The sequence below is a fragment of the Apodemus sylvaticus genome, chromosome 3 (assembly GCF_947179515.1).
Source record: "Apodemus sylvaticus chromosome 3, mApoSyl1.1, whole genome shotgun sequence".
Classification (NCBI taxonomy): domain Eukaryota; kingdom Metazoa; phylum Chordata; class Mammalia; order Rodentia; family Muridae; genus Apodemus; species Apodemus sylvaticus.
The window spans coordinates 145,683,774-145,705,550 of NC_067474.1; the positions used below are offsets into that span (position 1 = coordinate 145,683,774).

General features: G+C 45.7%; 1 pseudogene; it reads left to right on the plus strand.

Moving 5' to 3' along the window:
* Window positions 1–18,196: 18,196 nt before the first annotated feature.
* Window positions 18,197–18,516, plus strand: LOC127681385 (40S ribosomal protein S28-like; annotated as a pseudogene).
* Window positions 18,517–21,777: the final 3,261 nt, after the last annotated feature.

The window sequence follows — 21,777 nt, forward strand, 5'->3', positions numbered from 1 at the left end:
GAATATCACATGTCCACCTCTGCGACAGTACAGAACAGACAAAAGGCCTCCAAATCTAACTGTAAACTGTGGGCTGGGCTTGGTGTTTAACACCATCCCTGACTTCAGGGGCAAAAACTGGATGGGAAATCCGGGGCCAGCCCAGGGCATCAGAAGGCGTCAGCCATGGGAGCAACAGAAATCACTGCAGGAGTCAGAGCTGAAAGGAAACTCCCCGGGGAAGCTATTAGCAATTTAGTACGTGGGAATGTGGCTCCCACCTGCCAGAAAGACAGATCTGCCTGGTGCAAACTACAGCAGCTGGCTTGCCTCTTGGCAGCTCCCCTGGGCTGCCTTTCAGTCCAGCTCCATCTGTGAGCCCCTGGAGGGAAGAGGAACGTGAAGATGACCATAAAATAATAACCACTTTCACTTGCAAAGGACTTCCGGCTGGCTGCCCAGAGCCCTTGCACATTAGCAGCTTCTCCCCATACCGAGGTCAGATTTCCTTATTTCATCCTGTAGCCAGAAAGGCGGACATCTTCAGAGCCTCAATGAGATCCGGAAAGCATCCAACAAACGAGAGAAAAATGTAAGATTGGCGCCCACCATCTGGTTGCTGACGGTAAGATTTGAGACTCAGAGAAAATGATCAAAATCCACAGTATGTATGAAATGTTTAAAGAATTAATAAAAACACTGTATTAAAAACAAAACTAGGTGGGTGATGGTGGCGCATGCCTTTAATCCAAGCACTTGGGGAGAGAGAGATAGGTGGATCTCTAAGGAGCACAACTAGTCTACAGGGTGAATCCCAGGACAGCCAAAGCTACACAAAGAGACCCTGTCTCAAGAGGCTCATTCTTCCCTTTTACAGTTATGGGTGCTTTGCCTGCGTGAGTTCCTACACACCATGTGTGTCCATGATGTCCAGTGGAGGGCATCAGATTCCCTGAAACTCGAGTTACAAACAGCTGTGAGCTGCCATGTGGGTGCTGGGAATTGAACCTGGGTCCTCTGGAAGAGCAGCCAGTGTTCTTGACCATGACCATTGTGCCATCTCTGTAACCCCTGAAATTAATTCTTGACTATGCTCTTTTTCTATCTTAAAAAATTGTTTTACTTATATCTTATGTGTTTGTATATGTATGTAGTGTGTGTATGTGTATGTAGTATGAGTATGTGTGGGTATATGTGTGTAGTGTGTGTATCTGTGTGTAATGTATTTGCGTTTGTGTGTTATGTACTTGTGTGTGTGTGTATGGTATATTGTTGGGAACCAGCGAGCTTGGCTCATTGCCCCCAGCTAAGCTGTTTGCACAGGTTTCCTGAGAGCAAAACATCGAGGCTTAGCTTGATTCCTACCTTCCTGCCCGGTGTAGTAGGGACTTCCCAGGTGCCTGACCTATGACTATAATTGTTTTTTCCTGTTCCCTTCCCTGGCCTCTAGTATATATATTGCTGGTCTCTCAGTAAAGCTTTGGCATTCTCCTTACAGAATGACCCATGTCTGTGTTCTCTATTAATCCCCCAGGCCTACGCCCGATACTTGGTACCGTGGCAGCGCCGGCACTGTCAGTATATGTGTGTAGTGTGTGTATATGTGTAATGTATTTGTGTTTGTGTGTTATGTACTTGTGTGTTTGTGTGTGGTATATGTGTGTAGTGTGTATATGTGTGTATGTGTGTGTGTTGTGTGTGTGTAGTATGTGTATGTGTGTGTTGTGTGTGTATGTGTGTGTAATGTATTTGTGTGTTATGTACTTGTGTGTGTGTGTGTGTGTGTGTAGCCCAGGTCAGAGGACAACTTGTGGGAATTGGTTCTCTCCTTCCACCATGTGAGACCCAGGGTTCAAACTCAGGTTGTCAGCCTTTTCTGCTGAGCCATCTGCTGGACCTGTTTCTGCCTTTCAATAGCTGCCAATTCCATAGTGACCTCTAACCTTCATTTCTTGCTGAATCTGTAGACGTGGCTGTTGCCCCTACATGCAGTCCTGCAGCCTTGCGGCCTGTAGGCAGTCTGGCTTCAGGCGCCCCCGGGGTTTCAGCTCTTTCTGCCTTTAATGTGTGACACTTTTCCAGAGGACATCGTTAAACAGCCACCTACTCACCCCAGATTGGCAACCAACTGACAGCAGACCAAAGTAACTGTACAACAGAAACCCATCTGGATGAACCAGTGAGTTTATTGGGGTTACTGAGAGGAATATGGGCGAAGGGTTACTTACAGGAGCACAGATAACCCCGAGGCAGGCTCATCACTGAAAGGCAACACAGCATGATTTAAGGTCAGCGAGCATTTCCCAAGGCGCTGGTCTCAGGATCTGCCTGCCTATATAACCTGGGAGGAGTTGCCACAGTGCAGTATGGAGAAGCTGGAGTTCTTGGGGGTCACAGGAATCAGAACCCTATCGTTAGGCTTGGCAGGGATCACCTCTACACCAACCAAGTTTGTTGACTTGGTTGAGAGAGTTGTTGACTCATTTGTTTAGGGCAGAGGTGATAGGGCTTGCAAGGAAGGGACAATCTGGGACTGGGACAGTCAGACAATCTCAGACCTGCCAGCCCTATGACTTACTGGAACTCTAGGGGTGGAGGCCTGGGTGCTGTGTACAGAAGGTAAGGAACCCTGAGCTTGCGCCCAGCAACTCTGGCTGCCAGGGAGAAGAGCCTTCTCTAGATTTCTCCATTAACACGGTGTCCTGAGTCCAGGTAACAGCCCTGCAGCTAACAGTCCCCTGGAGCAGCAGTCTGATGGTGGCAGTTAGAAAACCTCCATCTGGCTTTTTGACCAAGCTGTTGGTTTTTTTCTTCAACAGAAATCAGTTCTCTCCTGTATTTATTTAATCTCAGTCAGGGCTTTTTACCCCTCCTTTGATCATTCAGTTCCCAGATAAAAGACACAAAACCTTTATATTTATATCAAGCCTTTAATGCACTAAAGCTGGGCCAATATCTTCCCTCTAAGCTATGATTATCTACTTCCAATCGATAACCCCCAGTTATAACTTGCCATGTTTCATCTGGGCTGCTCTTAACTCCAACTGGCCAGCCCTTGTGGCCATGTTTTCAAGATTCTTACCCCATGGCGTCTTCTCTCTCCACCTTCTCTCTCTCCCTTGTGGTCCTGCCTCAGACCCAAAGCCCAGGAACCAAAACTCTACCTAACTCTCTTCTGCCCAGCTATCGGCTGTCTGCATCTTTATTCAATCAATAGTTTTAAATTAAGGAACAAGGTCGCATAGCATCACTCTGTGCATGCAACCAGGCCTTGGGGGGCCAGTATTTAGCATTAGGATACACTTTCCCTTCCCGGGTTTTCTTGTTCCCCCTTGGCTTCCAGACCCTCCCTGCCATACTTGGGGATTCCTGTCTCCTCTGTTGGAATCCTACAGGCAAGCCACGTCCTTCTTTCTTTCCTTCTTTCAACCAGAGTAGAGGGTAGGATGTGCTCAACCTCTGATGTCCACCCTCTCCTGCCTGAGGTATGCAGAAAGTTCTGGCTGTTGACCTTGTCAGCCAAGGTGTCCCCAAGGTGCTCCCTCTTCTTCCCTTCTTTCCTCTCTCTCAGCCCCTCCCAACAGAGCATGCTCAGGGCCCTAGGCCTGAAGCAAACACTAAAGAGCTAGGTGATGCCCCAAGTTCCTGCCCTTGGTTAGTTTCTCCATCCCTGTGAAGGGCCAGTCAGGCAGTGAGCCAGGGTGGCGTGTTGAAGCGGAAACTTAAGGGTTCTTTGGGAAATTGGTTGGATGGTGTTTCGCTGGGGCAAACACATGAAGGAACATTTCATTAAAGTGGACACAAGCGTGAAAGGCTAAGGCCGACTCATGCGGGAACATTTTTCTGAAGCAGACACAGGCAAGAGGAGATTCTGCTAAAGCAAACACGTGAAAGGACACGTGATGAAGGATTCTTTGCTAACAACACACGTACATTGGTCCACCTTACATTGTGTAGTTGAGCTGCATTTGTCAGGACTCCGTAGAGAGAAACGCACCAAAAAACTTCTGGTTGTGTGCTGCAGTTTCTTGCTGCTTCCAAGGATTTGGGCTGATTGGATGTACGTGTTGAGGCAAGGCAGATGGAGGACACACCATGTGTGGAGGGAATAAATAGGACTCCACAGAGTGACGGAGACAGAGCTTGGCTTGCTGGTACAGCTCACTGTGCAAGGCTGTGGGTCTTGTGTCTTCACTAATCTTCACTTCCCTGAGAGAGGCACAGCTAAGAATTACTCCTGGTGTCCCTCTGGGTCCTTCCTGCTGGCTTGTGCTGAGGCTGAGGCCTGGCTGTCTCTGCTAGGTCATGTCACCATTGTTGCTAACCCAACTCTACCAAAATAGACTGCTGGTATATGTGTCAAGTGTTTGCAAGTGGATTGAGCTGCCACTGCCTGCTGATCTGTGAACGGAACTGCTGGTTTCCAGACAACACAGATAGGAGTTGCTCCAAAGAACCTTTCTAAACCTTCTCCTCCCACCCACCCCCACCCCCGTATCCTTTCTTTTCCACTACCTCTGGTGGGTGGTGGGCTGCTAGGGAGGTTAAAGCATTTAAGAACCATTATTTTAAAAAATGTTTGAAAAAAATTAAAGTTACAGGTGGCACCCAATGCGGCTTAGGCATAATGGGTAACTGCTTCTCATGGAAAGAAGTGACAGATGATGAGGGGGTAACAATGTTCTTAAGGAGATTAGCAAAATAGCAGCTACTACTACAGGGTGGTCTCCTACCTTGCTCCCAGAGGGCTTTTATTTTGTTTTGGTTTTTGTTTTTTTGGTTTTTGTTTTTTTGTTTTGTTTTGGTTTTTGGGTGAACACTTAAGTTCTAGTCCTGACTTCCTTTGGTGATGAACAGCAATGTGGAAGTGTAACCTGAATAAACCCTTTGCTCCCCAACTTGCTTCTTGGTCATGATGTTTGTGCATGAATAGAAACCCTGACTAAGATATGTGGCTTACATTCTTTGTCAAAGAAATGTTAAATAACTGGGCCATATGGCATAGGGTGATTCCCCCAAGACTGGAAGGGATTGGTGTCAAATGTTCTAGAAGCTGGTCAACAGTTACAATGGTTGTCGTGGCAGAAGCACAAAGCCACAAACCTAGCACAACATAATTTAGCAAGGGGAATAAATGTTACTGAAGACCAGCTGCTTGATGAGGTGTTCTGCTGATTTACAGGAACAAATCCAATCTGATGACGCTGTAATTGAACAATAGCATATTACAGCTTTGAAAGCTTGGGGTTCGGTTGAGGAACCTGGAAAATAATCGACTTCATTTACTAAAATAATACAGGGTTCTGGAGACGCTGTCCCAGAATTCTTTCAGAGGTTGAGTTCAGTTGTGAATAGAGCCATAACAGACCCTGAAACCAGTCATCGGTAGAAATTTTGGCATTTGAAAATGCAAATACAAAATGTAAGAGAGTAATCAGACTGTGAAAGTATGTGGAGCCCTTATAGATGAATGAATAAGGGAAACAACGGATATTGGTTCTCAGGAGTATAATGCCAGTATCTAGGACAAATCATAGCTAGAAGCATCAGGAATCAAAATGTATGATGTTTTAATTGTGGTAAATTTGGTCATTTCCAAAGAAACTGTAAGGCTAAAAGATTCAGAACTCAAAATAACAGGTACAATGACGCTATAGAATACAGTAATCATAGGAGAGAACAATCAGACTCTGGTCTATAAGCCACAGAGACTTCTGGGGTATTATAGCCACTAAGTAAAGGGCAAACATTGGTCAATGGACTGTCCTTCTAAAAGAGATATAAGAGGTAACCTCTTGCCATAGGGAAATGAACAGAGGGACCTGTCAGCACTCAGGCAGAAGGTACTGAATAGGCAAGAAAATCAAAATTAAGTATTTCTTTTCTTTTTTCTTTTTTTGGGGGGGGATTTTGGGTTTTGGGGGGTTTTTTGTTGTTTTTTTTCCAAGACAGGGTTTCTCTGTGTAGCCCTAGCTGTCCTGGAACTCACTCTGTAGACCAGGCTGGCCTTGAACTCAGAAATCCACCTGCCTCTGCCTCCCAGAGTTCTGGGATTACAGGCATGCACCACCACCGCCCAACAAAATTAAGTATTTCTGATCTTAGGCATGCTATAGAAGGAAATGTAGCTTTGGATCTGACTATAGATACCCCTCTTACATTATCCCCAAAAGTGGAATGTTACAAGTTAGCCACTGGTGTGTGGGATCCCTTACCTTCAGGGACAGTTACAATAATCTTGGGATGAAGTGGATTAACTTCCCAAGGATTTATTGTGCATCCGGGTATAATAGATGGGGAAATCAAGGAAGAAATAAAATTATGGCATATGTGACAAAGGAAATGCAAATTGATGCAGGGAATAGAACTGCTCAACTGTGTTGTTTCCTTATATCAAGGCCAAGGCTGATCCAGTAGAAAGGATGGAGGCTTACGGGAGTACTGGAAACTGTGTTCTGGCAAACAATGGTCAATGATTGGAGACCCAAATTAATGGTAAAAATGAATGGTGTTGACACAGAAGATTTGGTGGATACAGGAACTGATGTTAGTACACATCAAAAGTCTTGGAATCCAGACTGGCCACTTCAGAAGGTTTACACACAATTTATAGGAACTGGTAAATTATCGTGAATAAGACTGTATGCAGGACAGGTTAAGAACAATAACTGCTCTTTCAGAGGTCCTGAGTTCAATTCCCAGCAACCACATGGTGGCTCACAACCATCTGTAATGGCCCTCTTCTGATCTGTCTGAAGACAGCAACAGTGTACTCACATACACGAAATAAATAAATCTTTAAAAAAGAAAAAAAAAGCCAATAGTGTCCAATGGATTACCTGTGTTGGACCAAAAGGGCAAACAGGGAAGTTGAGACCTTGCGTACCTGGCATGCCCATAAACTTATGGGGAAAGAATCTTTTACAACAATGGAGTACTCAGATTAATAATATTCCTGCAGTTCTGGGGACAACCAATGAGATTAGTGGTGATATGGCAGATGCTCCTGGAGAAGGTATGGATTCAGGGGACAGAGAACAATCCCAGGCTGTACCCAAGGTAAAGAATCAGCATGTCACAGGGACTGAGTTTCCAAATTTATAAAGGGGACCACTGCTGTCCTATCAACAGCTTTGGCCCTAAAATGGTTGTCAAACCAGCCTCCTTCGTAAGAGCAGTGGCCCAAAACAAAAGACAAATTGCAGGCACTTGAACAACTGGTACAAGAACTGCTGGAGGCTCAGCATGTAGAAGAGTCTGCCAGCCATGGAATCCCCCTGTGCTTGTTATAAAAAAGAAATCGGGTAAATGGAGGATGATAACAGACTTAAGAACAATTAATAAGGTAATTCAACCAATGGGTCCTTTACAGCCTGGACTTCCTTTACCATCTTTGTCACCAAAATCATGGCCTATAAAAGTAATTGACTTGAAATAGTGTTTTTTTTTCTCAATACCATTGCATGAGAAAAACAGGAAAAGGTTTGCTTTCTCAGTACCTATTTTGAATAATAGTCACTAAAGAGATACCACTGGAAGGTACTTCCACAGGGAATGTAAAATAGTCCAACTTTATGTCAGTATGTACAACCATTAGAAATAATTCCTAAGCAATTCCCTCGATCAATCATTATGTGGATGACATTCTGTTGGCTGATTCTGACAAAGATGTTTTAGAGAATATGTTTTAGGTAACACAAAGAATTCTGCCATGCTGGGGGTTACAGATAGCTCCTGAAAAAAATACAAAGAGGAGAGCCACTTAGTTACTTGGGTTATAAAATCAGTCAACAAAAAAATTCAACCACACAAGGTACAGACCCATAGGGACCAATTGCAAACTCTTGATGATTTTCATAAATTATTGGGAGATATTAATTGGCTGAGGCCTACAATAGGCTAAGTACTTATGAGTTAAGTAATTTGTTTCAAACGTTACAAGGAGATTTGAATTCAAACCGTCCAAGATGGCCGGGCAGTGGTGGAGCATGCCTTTAATCCCAGCACTTAGGAGGCAGAGGCAGGCGGATTTCTGAGTTTGAGGCCAGCCTGGTCTACAGAGTGAGTTCCAGGACAGCCAGGGCTACACAGAGAAACCCTGTCTCGGAAAAAAAAAAAAAAAAAACAAAAAACAAACCGTCCAAGATGTCTAACAGCTAAAGAAGAAAAAAAGTTAACCCTTGTAGAACACAGACTGCAAGAGGATTGAATAGATTCTAAACTTGATTGTATCCTGGTCATTTTACCTTCAACTCATTCTCCTATTGGGCTCATTATATAAAGAAAAGACAGTATTATGGAATGGATTTTCTTAGTTCATAAAGTAAAAAATTGAAGACAGCCGGGCGGTGGTGGCGCATGCCTGTAATCCCAGAACTTGGGAGGCAGAGGCAGGCCAATTTCTGAGTTTGAGGCCAGTTTGGTCTACAGAGTGAGTTCCAGGACAGCCAGGGCTACACAGAAAAACCCTGTCTCAACCCCCCCCACCCCCACAAAAAAAATTGAAGACATATATAGAAAAGATTTTTGAATGAATTATAAAAGGTAGAATAAGATAACATCAATTGTCAGGAACAGATCCAGCTGAGATTGTAGTAGCTCTTACAAATGCTGAGATTGTGGCATTAGGGGTGATTAATGGGGATTAGTGAAAAGTTTGTAGTAATTTCTTGGGTGAAATTAATAACAGCTGAAAAGCAAACATATGCAGTTTATAAAATCTAATTGGATTATTTCATGTATAGTAAAGAGAACACCAAGTCCAGAGGCACCAACACTTTATACTGATGCAAAAAAAAAAAAAAAAAAGGGGATGGCAGGTTATAAGTCATATAAAATAAGCAAGGTTGCCGGGCGGTGGTGGCGCACGCCTGTAATCCCAGCACTCTGGGAGGCAGAGGCAGGTGGATTTCTGAGTTCGAGGCCAGCCTGGTCTACAGAGTGAGCTCCAGGACAGCCAGGGATATACAGAGAAACCCTGTCTTGAAAAAACCAAATCCAAAAAAAAAAAAAAAAAATAAGCAAGGTGATCAAAAGTTCATATATATCAGTTCAGAAATCAGAATTGTATGAAATCTTTATGGTATTATTAGATTATCCTGACCCTCTTAACATAATTACTGAGTCTTTATATGCAGAGTCATTTTGTATATAGAAACTGCTGAATTTGTACCTGATAACTTGGAATTAACTTTGCTACTTGTACAATTACAAGTCATCAGAAGTAGAAACTATCCATTATATATTACTCATAATTGGTCTCATACAGGTTTACCAGCTATTAGCTCAAAGAAATGACAAAATTGACCAATTACTAATAGGAAATGTGTTAGAAGCCCCCAAATTTCACAAGAAGTATCATTTTAATGGGGAAGGGTTAAAGAAAATTTTTCCATCACTTGGTAATAACTCCAAGAAATAAAAAAAAAAAAAATGTCCCACATGTTCTCTATACAATCAAACTCCATTAACTGCTGGTGGTACCAAAAGAAATGACACCTGGCAGATGTTTTCCATTTGCATAATTTGGAAAGGGAGGGTATATATACCATACCATTGACACATTCTCAAGATTTCAAGGCAACTGCTTTGAGTTCTGAACAGGCTGATTGTGTACTTACACATTAATTGAAAATAATGTCAATTACGAGGCTATCTGCACAAATTAAAACTGCATATATATTCAGTAAGATGAAGCAATTCTTTGCATTTTATGATATAAAGCATGTCACTGGTATACCACACAATCCCACAGGACAGGCAGTTACAGAAAGAGCCAATTGTACCTTAAAAGAGATGCTTATTAAACAAAAAGGGAGAATGGAAACCCCGGGCACGGACTAAATAATGCATTATTAACTCTGAATTTTCTTAATGTTGGTGAAAGAGGGGCAGCAGCTGAGAGACACTGGGTTATCGAAAAAACTGAGACTCTAAGCCAACCAATACACTATGAAGCTGCGTTGACATTAGCATGGAAACCGCAACAGTGTTAAGATGGGGACAAGGTCCTGCTTATGTGTCCACAGGGAATGAGAAAATATGGCTGCCAGCAAAACTTATGAAGTATAGATCACACCAACAAAACTTATAAAAATCAGATCTGACCAAGGAAAACCTCTTATCCCCTGAGATATGAATGTTATCACAAAGCACATAGCCCAAAGAATTCAGATGGTCTCAATTACTGATTTCTTTAAAAAAAAAATGCATGCAAATCAACCTCAAAGGGGCTAGCCCAAGTGATCGATCACAAAGAGACAGACTGGACAGATGAGGCAGAGACTGCATAAATAGAGGCTGGGTGATAAATGCTACAGCTAGCTTTTTTTTTCAAGCTAATCATTTCTTTTCCTGGGGGCCCAAAACAAATTCTTCACCCCAATTCATCAAGAAATAAATATATAGAAGAAGACCATTGTCTTAATCCCTTAAGTTGAGGTGGGTGGTTTTGGTCACTTGATGTATTATAGTTAATGTCATTTAGGATTTTAGGTTATTGTACTGGCTGGTTTTGTGTGCCAACTTGACACAGGCTGGAGTTATAACAGAGAAAGGAACTTCCATTGTAAAAAATACCTCCATGAGATCCAGCTATAAGGCATTTTTTTCAATTAGTGATCAAGGGGGAAGGGCCCCCTTGTGGGTGGTACAATATCTGGGCTGGTAGTCTTGGGTTCTATAAGAGAGCAGGCTGAGCAAGCCAGGAGAAGCAAGCCAGTAAGAAACATCCCTCCATGGCCTCTGCATCAGTTTCTGCTTCCTGACCTGCTTGAGTTCCTGTCCTGACTTCCTTTGGTGATGAACAGCAGTATGGAAGTGTAAGCTGAATAAACCCTTTCCTCCCCAACTTGCATATTGGTCATGATGTTTGTGCAGGAATAGAAACCCTAAGACAGTTATTTTGCTTAATTATTGTTTATTGGTAAAAATTTAAGTTTTTTTGTTTAATTATTGTATATCGATAGAAATTTCAGGTGTTTCTTTATTGTATCCTATTTTGAGAGAAATATAAGGTTTTTGCTTAATTATTCTATATTATTAGATGTTTAATATTTGTTCAATTATTGTATATTAATAGATGCTTAAGGTTTTTTGTTGCTGGGCAGTGGTGGTACACACTTTAATCCCCACACTTGGGAGGCAGGAGGCAGAGTTGGAGGCCACTGTGAGTTCCAGGACAGCCAGGGCTACACAGAGAAACTCTTTTTTTTTTTTTTTTTTGGTTTTTTTTTTTTTTTTTGGTTTTTTGGATTTGGTTTTTTTCGAGACAGGGTTTCTCTGTATAGCCCTGGCTGTCCTGGAGCTCACTCTGTAGACCAGGCTGGCCTTGAACTTAGAAATCCTCCTGCCTCTGCCTTCCAGAGTGCTGGGATTACAGGCATGTGCCACCACCACCCAGCTAGAAACCTTGTCTTGAAAAACAAAAAAAAAGAAAAAAAAAGGTTTTTGTTTAATTATTGTATGTTAATAGAAATTAAAGTTTCTTTAATTACTGTATAGTAATAGAAATTTAAGTTTTTTTCTTTAATTGAATATTTATAGAAATTTAAGAGGTTTTCCTTTAAGGATTGTATATTGATAGATATATAGGGTTTTTTATCATTGTATATGGCTAGAAATTTAAGGTTGTTACACTGTTGTTTGACTGTATTGTACATTAGCAATTTATTAAAAATGTGATGGTTCTTATTTCTATTCTGTGTAGATTGTTAATGTTACAGAAAAGGACAATTCTTAAACAGAAAGGGAAATATGAAGTGGAAACCTAAGGGTTCTTTGGAAAGTCAGTTGGTTGGTGTTTTGCTGGGGCAAACATGTGAAGGAACATTTTGTTAAAATGGGCACAGGTGTGAAAGGCTAAGGCAGACTCATAAGGAGCCTTTTGCTGAAGCAGACACAGGAGAGAGGATGTTCTGCTAAAGCAAGCACGTGAAAGGACACATGATGAGGGATTCTTTGTCAATGACACGAATGTATTGATGTGCCTCACGCTGCGTAATTGATCTGCATTTGTTGGGACGCCATAGAGAGAAAAGCACCAAAAAAACTTCCAGTGGAGTGCCACAGTGTCTTGTAGTTTCTGCGGACTCAGGCTGATTGGGTGCAAGTGCTGAGGCAAGACACGTGGAGGACACGTGGAGGACACGTGGAGGGCACGTGGAGGACACTGGAGGACACTGGAGGACACGTGGAGGACAAGTGGTATTGGAGGGCGTATAAAAAAGGACAGTGGTGGGTGTGGCTTGCTGGTACAGTTAGCTTGCAAGGCTTGTGGGTCTTCACCAGAGTCTTCACTGATCTTCGTTTTCCTGAGAGAGACACAGCTAAGACCTACTCCTGATGTTCCTGTTGGTCCCTCTTACTGACTTGCACCAAGGCTGAGGCCTGGCTGTCTCTGCTAGATCGTGTCACCACTTTTGCTAACCCAACTCTACCAAACTGAACTACTGATGTGTCGGGAGCCGCCCGAACGGTCCTACGTCCTCCATTACAAGATGGCGCCTACTTCCTGTTCTTGCTGAGCCGTAAACAGGCCGAGTGCGCATGCCCGAGCGGAATTTCCCGCCACTGAGTCTCTGCCTACCTCGTGGCGTCATATGGGGTAATGAGCCGCAGCCAACCAGGGTACGCCACATCCAAGGCGGGAGGACTTGCCTATATAAGACTTGGGTCCCCGCTCCCTCGGGGTCTCCGCCCTGTAAGCTTATGCTCTCCCTCTCAAGATGCATTAAAGCTTTCTACAGAAGGATCCTAAGTGTGCCGCGTCGTTCTTGCTGGCGAGACGGTAGCGCGGGACAACTGGTAAGAGAACAGATCCCTGCATTTAGCAGGAAGCTTTTGCTTCCACATTAAGGAAGATGGCTTCAATGGTCCATGCATCATACTAAGCAATTCCTCTTCTGCATGGCTGAAGGAAGCCACAGTAGGCGGCCCCAGTTCTAAGATTGTCGCAAATGCCACGGTTCTCTATGGGTGGTGGCCACAATTCAATATGACCAGGAAAGCATCCTCCCCGCCAATCCAACCCAAGCTTGCTCCCTTCTGCACTGGACGGCAGGATGTTAAATTAGCCCTGCCTTGGACTGGATGTCAATCCAGAGATGCTGGCTGGGCTATAGAAGGTTTGTTCTCCTTCTCTCCCTTCATTGGGCAGGGACACAATTTCACAAACATGGATCCCAGCCAGGCTAATGCTAACCCCTTTGACCAATGGTTGTTGTGCGGGATTAATGGTAGCTGCACGGACCTCTCACCTTTAGCTATGATAAAAGGAGGCCGAGGGGAGATGGGCCGGTTGGAATTTGATTGGAAAGGGACCGTAGGCGAGTCTAGCTCAGGACAACGGACTATGAGTGGTGTGAAGTATAAGGCTTTTGCCCATGAGGAATTTCCAGCCGCCCCTGTCTGTGTGTGGCCGCCCTTCATTTGGATAGTTAGCAACCTGAGTCGGGTGACGGAAGTGTTAGACTGTGGTCATGGGGGCTGTTTTTACACTCTGTGCTGGGATGCGCAGCGATTCCCCATGTCCGTGGTCACCCGAATGCCCCGCTTTGTGCCCATCCCCGTGAATGCACCCAACAGCATGACTCTGTTCAGGCAGAAAAGAGACTTTGGCATCTCAGCTATTATTGTAGCAGTGATAGCCGCCACAGCAGTTACCGCCTCAGCCACTGCCGCGGCCCTTGCGCTCTCTGGATCTGTCCAAGCGGCCCAGAGCACTAATGATTTATCAGCCAATGTGTCATTGGCGATTGACAAACAGAATTCAGCCAATACCCAGATACAGGGAGGCCTTATGCTGGTCAACCAGCACATTGATTTAGTTCAGGAACAATTGGATATCCTTTGGCAGATGGCTCAACTAGGCTGCGAGCAGAAGCTCCCTGGCCTATGCATTACCTTCATCCCTTATGAAAAATTTACCAGAGCTGCTAATCTTTCTAAGAGTTTGTCTCAGTTCATGTTACAGAATTGGATCTCCGAGTTCGAGCAGACGCTTCGCAAGCTTCGAACTGCAGTACTCCAGATTAATTCCACACGACTTGATCTATCCTTCACCAGAGGATTGTCCTCCTGGGTCTCATCGGCTGTTTCCTACTTCAAGGAATGGGTGGGGGTGGGAATGTTTGGCATGGCTGTCTGCTGCGGGCTGGTGTTACTGTTATGGTTAGTCTGTAGGCTCAGAACCCAAAGTAAACGAGACAAAGTGGTCATTGCGCAGGCACTTGAGGCTCTGGAGAATGGAACCTCCACGGAGGTATGGCTGTCAGTCCTGAGGCAATAGAAGGCCGGCCCAAACAGCTCTTGCACGCCTGGAGTTAAGCTCATTGCACATGGCAGAGTGGTGGACTGGCGCCTGGGGAAGGTTGTTGAACGAGGTATCGCATGGAGGCTAAATCACCTCCAGGAGGCATATCGCCCAGCATGGGGGTTACCTGCCCAAGTCTCCCCTCTCCCAAAAAACGGCAGAGGACAGGTCGAGGATACCCCGGACGTAGCAAGGAGTCTAGGGGATATCCCCGTACATGGTCTGATTTCTCACAGGGAGGGACGATCACTGTCTCCACCTTCTAACCAGGTTATCTGTTAGCCCTCATAGTAAATCAAAAAGGGTGAGATGTCGGGAGCCGCCCGAACGCTCCTACGTCCTCCATTACAAGATGGCACCTACTTCCTGTTCTTGCTGAGCCATAAACAGGCCAAGTGCGCATGCCCGAGCGGAATTTCCCACCACTGAGTCTCTGCCTACCTCGTGGCGTCATATGGGGTAATGAGCCGCAGCCAACCAGGGTACGCCACGTCCAAGGCGGGAGGACTTGCCTATATAAGACTTGGGTTCGCGCTCCCTCGGGGTCTCCGCCCTGTAAGCTTATGCTCTCCCTCTCAAGATGCATTAAAGCTTTCTACAGAAGGATCCTAAGTGTGCCGCGTCGTTCTTGCTGGCGAGACGGTAGCGCGGGACACTGATGTATGTGTGAAGTGTTTGCAAATGGATAGATCTGTCGCTGCCTGCTGACATGTGAACTGAACTGCTGATTTCCAGACAACACATTTAGGAGTGTTGTCCAAAGAACCTTTATAAACAGGTCTACTCCCCCCATATCCTTTCTTTTCCACCACCTCTGGTGGGTGGTGGGCTACAAGGGAGGTTAAAGCATTTAAGAACCATCATTAAAAACAAGGTTTGAGGAGTACACATGGAGGGACCCTTGGCTCCAGCCATGTATGTAGCAGAGGATGGTTTTGTCGGGCATCAATGGGAGAAGAGATCCTTGGTCCTGTCATGGCTCGATGCCCCAGTGTAGGGGAATGTGAGGGTGGGGAAGTGGGAGTGGGTGAGTGGGCTGGGGAACACTCTCATAGAAGCAGGGGGAGGGGGAGGGGATAACATCTGAAATGTAAATAAAGATAATATCCAATTTTAAAAAAAAGAAAAAAAAATAAGGTTTGAAAAAATTAAAAGTTACAGTGTGTCAATATCCACAGTGCTTGGAACGCTGGGATCTGCATCCTGTCCCCTGACAGGGAATGACACCGCAGGCATTGGAAGCAAGCTCAGGCCCCACCCAGCCCCACGTTCCTTCTGTCTACAGTAAAAGGACTGAGGTCCAGGCTGGAAGAGGGGCGCAGTACACAGGGATTAGCGGACTGTGGAAGCCAAGTCCCCTGGGTCCAGTAGCATCTAGCCTCACACAGAGTGAGGCGACTGCGGGAGGCGAGGCAACTGCGGCTTACCTGTAACAAAGCTGCAGCTGCAGGCGCTCAGCAAAGACCGTGGTCCTTGTGGTCCTCGGTTAGAGCGGAGGAACCCTGGACCCAGAGCTTACCACTTCTTTTTGCTCTGCAGCAGAAAAGTGAAAAGGTCCTCAATACACCTAAAGAATGCTCATGCATGTGCGTGTGTGCGTGTGTGCGTGTGTGCGTGTGTGCGTGTGTGCGTGTGTGTGTGTGTGTGTGTGTGTGTGTGTGTGTAAGCATACAGCAGTTGAACTGAGGGTTTCCAATGGGCTTGGCCGTCATATGATCCTTACAAGGCCTGGATTAGAACCCAGATCTCCAACTCCATAGATCCTCTAGGCCAAAGCATAAACCACTTGGAGAAGCGTTGACTACCCTGGGCCTCATTTTCCTCATGTGTGGAATGACCGCATCTGGACCCCACCCCCGGAGGGCCCCCAGAGGCACACCCGCACAGCTTTGGGAGAGGTTTGAGAAGAAGCTGGCTGTGCGCTGCTGGGAGCTAACATCAGTGGGAGAATTTTTCTGTTTTCCAGTTTGCTTCCAAACAGCTCGCCCCCAGGTTTACAAACGGAGAAGCGCCCAGGAAGGTACCATGGCAACCATAGCGACTCCAGGGAGCTGAATTTGCCTGACTTGTCCAGACTGACAAAGCATGTCACCACCCACGGCCTGCCCTCTTGCAAGTGTGTCAGGATAGATCCCCAGGCTGGTCCAGAGGAGGAGAACAAGACTGTCGGTGCAGCTTGAGCAAACCACTTTCTCTGAACCTCCCGCCCTGCGCGCACCCAGCATGGAAAATATGGACAAAAGAAAATATCCGATATTATGGTTACCGAATTCCAAATTCTGAAGAATTAGATATCCAGAAGATAATGGTTTTGAATGGGGCTTTCTGTGAGGGTGTTCGGTTGCTTAGTAAGAAGTTTTACTGCCCTCGGGTATGAAGAGCCCTTTATACGTGTAGACTAACTGACCCTAGCACTCCCTATAGAAAGGGTGTGTTAGACACCACGAGGACCAGTACAGTGAACCATGTGTGGATTTGCGTCACCCAGAAGACATGATGTGGCGGTTATATTAAGAGACCCCTTGTGAACGCTGCTGGAACTCAGGAGACTGAGACCGACCACGGATTGAGTCAAACAGTTTCAGGGAGGGTTTGCCTGGGGATGAGCCAAGTGGGGAGGAAATTGATCTCTGTGCCACAGCTGTACCCCCACTGCAGACGCCTCTGGGCAGGCATACACTTCCTGGATTCCAGTTATTTATGGACATTGTCAACTGGGACTCTGGTTACAGAAACCAGAAATCCATGCTGCTAATTTAAACAGACAAAGGGATGTCTGTGAATTGCCAGCAAGGATACAGACCCAGAACAAGGAAGACCAAGAACAATGTCCAAGGGGCAGGCTCCCAGCTGCCACCTGCCCTCGCCAGCTCTGCCCAACCGCACCCTTTCCATAACCCAGGCCCCTCTGTACTGTAGACACTGATGGATGATGGATCTGACACCCCAAAACCCTTACTCCCAGTCAGCCCTCACTCAGGAGGTAGGATAACTCACAGTCTTTGATGGTGGCTTTCCTGGGGTTCCCACTTTAACTTCTCAGGCCCTGAAAAACTGGGACAGTCAGCCATCCTGTCAGCGCTCGGGAAACGGTTTAACCAATAAGTATTCAGGGCAGCATTTGAACAGCCACTTCAGCAAGCCTGGGTCCAAACTAAATCCCACCCACTGAGCTCTAAGCTGTCTTCTTTGCTCTGTAGTTTCCTTCTCAACATGAGTTACCCCCTGAGATTATCCTGGTCACGTACTAGTCTCAATTGTTTCCCCAACACTATAATGTGTACCCCAAAAAGACAGAGGCCTCACCTCTCTTATCCGTCACTGTGTCACCAACACAAAGATAGAGACTGCCTCCTCGCAGGTATTTAAGAAATACTTGTTAGAGGAGCCAGGTGTGGTGGCACATGCCCATAATCCCAGCACTTGGGAGGCAGAGGCAGGTGGATTCAAAGATTTACACTATTCTGGGCTACATAATCTGCTTGAGACCAGCCTGAGCAATAGAACAAAGGCCCATTTAAAAAAAAGAAGAGAGAGTGACTGGAGAGATGGCTCAGTGGATTAAGAGCCCTGGCTGTTCTTCTAAGAGACCCAGGTTCAATTCCCAGCACCTTCGTGGGTGCTAACAATCATCTCTATATCTCTAATCCCAGGGAATCCAGTGACCGCTTCTGCCTCCTCAGGCAACAGGCCTGCAAGTGGACATAGACATTATAAGTAGGCAAAAAACCCAAATATATATAAATTTTTTTAAAAAGGGGGGTTCAGGCTTGGTAGCACATGTATTTAATCTCAGAATCTGGGAGGCAGAGCAGGTATTTGAGGATAGTCTGATCCACATAGTGAGCTCCAGGACAGTCAGGGCTATGAAGAGAAACCCTGTATAAAAAAAAAAAGGTAGGCTCTCCGCCAGATCGCTGCCATCATGGACACGAGTCGCGTGCAGCCCATCAAGCTGGCTAGGGTAACCAAAGTGCTGGGCAGGACCGGTTCCCAGGGACAGTGCACGCAGGTGTGAGTGGAATTCATGGATGACACCAGCCGTTCTATCATCCGAAACGTCAAAGGCCCCGTTCGAGAGGGTGACGTGCTCACCCTCTTGGAGTCAGAAAGAGAAGCTCGGAGGTTGCGCTGACCTTGGCCACTGGGTCCTGGATATCCACCACTTAGCCCACGAAATGACCTGCAACTGTTGAATAAAGCATTTCTATTAAAAAAAAAAAAAAGGTAGGTAGGTAGGTAGGTAGATAGATATAATACATATATTAGATTTTCTGAGACAGTGTTTGTCTGTGCAACAGCCCTGATTGTCCTAGAACTCACTCCGTAAACCAGGCTGACCTAGGGCTCACAGAGATTCGCCTGCTTCTGCCTCCTGAGTGCTGGGATTAAAGGCATGTGCCACCATGACCAGCTTAAAATATTTTTTAAAAGCTACATTGCAGACATAATTATTGTATAATGATTTAGGTGCTATTGCAGACTTTTATTTTTTTAAAACATATTTATTTATTTTTATTTATACGAGTATACTGTAGCTGTCTTCAGACACACCAGAAGAGGGCATCAGATCCCATTACAGACGTTTGTGAGCCACCGTGTGGTTGCTGGGAATTGAACTTAGGACCTCTGGAAGAGCAGTCAGTGCTCTTAACCGCCGAGTCATCTCTCCAGCCTGCAGACTTTTAAAAAAGAGTTATTTTTATTTTGTTTGCATGAATGTTTTACTTACATGTATGTAAGTGCACTATGTATGTGTGTGTCTTCACTAAAAAATATTAATATGAAATAATATTAATTTATGTGGCAACCTGGCTAGTGCCCAGAAATGGGGAAATCCCACCCCCACTCCTACCCCCACCCTTAGCTTTTTGAAATAAGGCCTCACTGTGTTGCTAAGACTGGCCTTAAACTGTGTATCCTCCTGCCTCAGCCTTCCAAATTCTGGGATTGCAGGCATGCTCTCTGCCCTGCCTGTCCTAGAAGATGCTATGTATCAGATGAGATTAGCATTCGAAGCGTAGGCTTCTGGGTAAAGCCGAATGCCGCGTAGGCTGTGGGGGGTCTCACCCATCAGACAAAGGCTATGCGAGCCAATGAGCTCTGTCTCAGACACACTGCTCTCCTCTGGACTTGAACTTCGATATCAGCTCTTCTTGAGATCTCCAGCCTGCTGGTCTACTATACAGATTTGAGTTTTGGCAGATTCTTTGATCCCATGTATCAATTTTTTAAAAAAAAGATTTATTATGCATATGTAAAGCATGTGCTTGCATTGGTTTATGTGCACCGCATGTATGCAAGAGTCCATGGAGGCCAGAAGAGGAGGTCAGATCTCCTAACCCTGGAGTTACAGGTGAGCCTCCATATAAGTGCGGGAACTGAACCCAGGTCCTCTGAAAGAACAGCAAGTACTCTTAACCACTGAGCCATCTTCCCCGCCCCCTGAGCAGTTCTGTTTCTCTAGGAAGCCATGCCTGCGGGATTTACTATGCACTCAATTTCCAAGACAGGACAGCAAGCATGACAAATGTGAGTGATCCCACAGTAAAAACACTAGTGGTGACTGTTGGCAAGCACGCTGTAGGGGGGCGTGGCGCGCTGAGGGGGCATGGCGCGATGAAGGGGCGTGGCTGTTGAGGGGGCGTGGCGCGCTGAGGGGGCGTGGCGCGCTGAGGGGGCTTGCCTTTGCCTAAACTGAAGCCAGGAAGAGGAACCGGGCAGGGAGGCCTTGAGGAAGACCTAAGATTTTTGGTTCAGTTTCCTCTTTTTCTCTTCTCTCTTTCTTTTTCCTCCTCCTCCTCCTCCTTCTCTTCCTCCTCCTTCTTTTCTTTTCTGGAGACAGGATCTCCCTATGTAGCCTTGGCTATCCTGGAACTCACTCTGTAGACCAGGCTGGCTTTGAACTCACACCTGTCTGTACCTCCCAAATACTGGGATTTAAGGCCTGCACCGGCACCTCCTGGCTCAGTTTCCTCCTTCTTAAGAATAGAGAGAAAGAAAATGACCTCCGTTGTCACAGAGAGAGCATGGAATGAGCCCTTTTTTTTTTTTTAAATTAAGGGGTGGGGAGGACCGAAGATTCAGCTCAGTTAGTAGAACACTTACCATGTGCACAAAGCCCAGGGTTCAATCCCCAGCATCACCTAAACGGGGTCTGGTGGCACATTCCAGTAATTCCAGAAGTGAAGGCAGGGACAGTCACAATTTCAAGGTCATCCTGTCAAGAGTCTAGTCTATGTAAGATCCTGTCTTGGAGGGGAAAAAAGTGTGTGGAAGGAAGGAACTGTGGTAGAAACTGCTTAGTACACTGCAGGTGTCAGGCTCTATCCCCAGTGCTGATATAAACACACAGAACCCAAATAAATGTGTGAAGGATGTGCCTGGTGAGCTAGAAGGACATGGGAACTTACATTTTTAAAAACTCATTTATTGTTGGAGGGATAGGGGTGTGTGCAGTATTCCCTAAACCCCCCAGCATGCCATGGACACACATGGAGGTCAGAGGGCTACTCCTCTGACATGGAAACTTCTGGTTTCTTTGGAAAGTAAGCTATGTCAAATGAAGTTTTCCTGAAGCAGACACAGGTGAAAGGATGTCTTGCTCTAGCAAACACGTGAAAAAGACATGTGATGCTCAGAAGAAATAGAAACATGACCCCACAGACAGTGGGAGGCGAGCATTGGTTTGCTTTGCTCCACCTCGCTAATCTTTGCTAACTACATGTATATATTGGTTCGCCTTATATTGTGTTGCTGGGCTCCGCTTGTGTTGGCACTAGAGAGAAACTCAGCAAAGAACTTCTTGTAAGGTTCCTGCAGCTTCCATGGCCTTGGGCAGGTTGGTGAGTCTTGTAGTTTCTGCAGCTGCTGGTTCATGTGTGGTGTCTGCTGGTTTGTATTTGGTGTTTGCTATGGGCCTGAACTGCTGATATCCTGATAACAAAGAATGGTCTCACCCTCAAAGAACTATTTCTAAACATGTCTACTTCCCCTGTGTCCTAATAACTTTCTCTTCTACTACCTCTGGTGGACAGAGGGCTAGAGGAGAGGTTGAACATTTATTAAAATAGGCTGCAAATTTTTTGCCTATACTCCCCAGAAGTCAGTTCCCTCCTTCTACCAGGTGAGTCCCTGGGAATGAACTCCAGTGGTCAGACGTTCAGCATGCACTTTTAAAAACCTGTAGGTCAGGCTGGTGTCCCCAGGAAGGAGGCTTCTCTGTCCTCCCTGAACTCAGGACCCAGGGTCAGCTAAGATTAATGAAGGGGTGGGAGGAGTCTAGGTCTGAGTGTGGAGCTGAGATCTCATTTACTCATCTGTCCTTGAGGGCGGGCTCAGGCACCTCTGAGCCTTGCTATGGAAGTTAGCTTTGTGGAGGGGAGGACTGGGCAGTCTGCATTCTCACTGAAGAGACAGAAGGGAAGAAATGAGCAATCTGTGAGCCTCCTTGGGAGCCTGCTTTCATGTCCTATTTATTATATTTT